Source organism: Schistocerca piceifrons, unplaced genomic scaffold (assembly GCF_021461385.2).
Source record: "Schistocerca piceifrons isolate TAMUIC-IGC-003096 unplaced genomic scaffold, iqSchPice1.1 HiC_scaffold_913, whole genome shotgun sequence".
Classification (NCBI taxonomy): Eukaryota; Metazoa; Arthropoda; class Insecta; order Orthoptera; family Acrididae; genus Schistocerca; species Schistocerca piceifrons.
Window position 1 is genome coordinate 643,223 of NW_025729183.1, and position 2,931 is coordinate 646,153.

Genomic DNA, 2,931 nt, shown 5'->3' on the forward strand with positions numbered 1-2,931 from the left:
TTTCTATGCACCAGGAATTCCATGGCGACGACTTTGAACGTCGTGTACCGTTCTGCCATTGGGCACGAGAGAAATTACGAGACGATGATAGATTTTTTGCACGCGTTCTATTTAGCGACGAAACGTCATTCACCAACAGCGGTAACGTAAACCGGCATAATATGCACTATTGGGCAACGGAAAATCCACGATGGCTGCGACAAGTGGAACATCAGCGACGTTGGCGGGTTAATGTATGGTGCGGCATTATGGGAGGAAGGTAATTGGCCCCCATTTTATCGATGGCAATCTAAATGGTGCAATGTATGCTGATTTCATACGTAATGTTCTACTGATGTTATTACAAGATGTTTCACTGCGTGACAGAATGGCGATGTAACTTCCAACATGATGGATGTCCGGCACATAGCTCGCGTGCGGTTGAAGCGGTATTGAATAACATGACAGGTGGACTGGTCGTCGAAGCACCATACCATGGCCCGCGCGTTCACCGGATCTGACGTCCCCGGATTTCTTTCTGTGGGGAATGTTAAAGGATATTTGCTATCGTGATCCACCGACAACGCCTGTCAACATGCGTGTGCGCATTGGCAACGCATGTGCGAATATTACGGAAGGCGAGCTACTCGCTGTTGAGAGGAATGTCGTTACACGTATTGCCAAAATTCATTGAGGTTGACGGACATCATTTTGAGCATTTATTGCATTAATGTGGTATTTACAGGTAATTGCGCTGTAACAGCATGCGTTGTCAGAAATGGTTCAAATGGCTCCAGGCACTATGGGACTTAACATCTGAGGTCATCAGTCCCCTAGACTTAGAACTACTTAAACCTAACTAACCGAGGGACATCACACACATCCATGCCCGAGGCAGGATTCGAACCTGCGACCGTAGCAGCAGCGTGATTCCGGACTGAAGCGCCTAGAACCGCTCGGCCACCGCGACCGGCGTTCTCAGAAATGATAAGTTCACAAAGGTACATGTATCACATTGGAACAACCGAAATAAAATGTTCAAACGTACCTACGTTCTGTACTTAAATTTAAAAAACCTAAATGTTACCAACTGTTCGTCTAAAATTGTGAGCCATATGTTTGTGACTATTACAGCGCCATCTACCACAAAGCGGAAAAAGTAGTCCAACTAAAACATTCATATTTCTTTACGTACTACACGAATATGTAATAAAAAATGGGGGTTCCTATTTTTTAAAAAAACGCATTTGATATCCGTCTGAGTTATGGCACCGCCATCTAGCGGGCCAACCATAGCGCCATCTGGTTTCCCGGTCACGATTAATGGATCACCCTGTATATTATAGATGACTAGAGTCTCTATTATGTGTATCTGTTGTGTTTATTGAACATAGGAAAAAACGCTACCAGCTTATGCACCAACCCAATACAACTAAATATGCAAATTAACAGAAAAGATAAGAAATTATACAAATCCAAATGTTTTTGTCGCTCTCGTAAACTGACATACTGCCGGGAGAGCGGTGTGCTGTGTGTGTGAAATGTTACGGGACTCAACTGCTAAGGTCACAAGTCCCTAAGCTTACACACTACTTAACCTAAATTATCCTAAGGACAAACACACACACCCATGCCCGAGGGAGGACTCGAACCTCCGCCGGGACCAGCCGCACAGTCCGTGACTGCAGCGCCTTTGACCGCTCGGCTAATCCCGTATGGCAGCGGTGTGCTGACCACATGCCCGCCCCTACGTATCCGCATAATGTGGCGCCTGAGGGCTGAGGATGACACGCCGTCCGTCGGTACCGTTGGTGTTTCACGGCCTGTTCAGGCTGAGTTTTTTAAAATGTGTTTGTGGTCTTGAGTCCGAAGACTGATTTGATGCAGGTCTCTACGCTACTCTGTACTCTGTCCTTTGCAGCCCGTCTTTGCATAACTACTGCAACGACATCCATTGGAACCTGATCACTGTACTCATCTCTTTGTTTTTCTCAACCATTTTTACCCCAAAGCCTTCCCACCAATATTAAACTGATGGTCCCTTGAAGTCTCAGAATGTGTCCCATCAACCGATGTATCCTTTTAGTCAAGTTATGCCAGAAATTTCTTTTCTCTCAATTCTGTTCAGTTCCTCCTCATTGGATGCATGATACTTGTACTTAATCTTCACCATTCTTCTGCAGCATCACATACGTGAACTATTTATCTTCCACGTTTCACTTCCATAGAGGACTCCACTGCAGACAATTCCCTTCAGGAAAGTTTACCTAACACTTAAATTTATATCGATGTTAATAAATTTCCGTTCTTCAGAAATGCATTTCTTGTCACTGCCATTTTAATAATTTTTTGCATATTGCAGCCCCGTCAACAACTGTGATAGACTAATATTTTGAAGAATCAGCCTCAGTTGCGCAAATTTTCTACTCTTTACCGGGTTTCGGCTAAATTAATCTAACCTTCTTCAGAAGCATAAAATTACTATAACATGCCCCAGTAACTATATATGACGGTTGTATCTGTTCCCGAAAGAACAGTTACCGTGGATGACCATGCAGCTTTGGTAGAAATGAAATGATAATGAAATGGACACCCTAGCTGCAAACAGGCGTTGATTTACTTCATTGGGGACATGTTGAAAATGTGTGCCACGACCGGGACTCGAACCCGGGATCTCCTGCTTACATGGCAGACGCTCTATCCATCTGAGCCACCGCGGGCACAGAGGATGGTGCGTCTGCAGGGACTTATCCCTTGCACGCCCCCCGTGAGATCCACTACGAATGTAGTGGTGTGACATGTTGGGAATGTGGAACTCACGGGGGGGCGTGCAAGGGATAAGTCCCTGCAGACGCACTATCCTCTGTGCCCGCGGTGGCTCAGATGGATGGAGCGTCTGCCATGTAAGCAGGAGATCCCCGGTTCGAGTCCCGGTCGGGGCACACATTTTCA

At 45.8% G+C, this 2,931-nt stretch overlaps 1 non-coding gene across 1 annotated transcript; it reads right to left on the reverse strand.

The window, feature by feature from the left end:
* Positions 1–2,625: 2,625 nt before the first annotated feature.
* Positions 2,626–2,700, reverse strand: Trnat-ugu. Its single transcript has one exon. It is a non-coding gene; the product is annotated as a tRNA-Thr (tRNA).
* Positions 2,701–2,931: the final 231 nt, after the last annotated feature.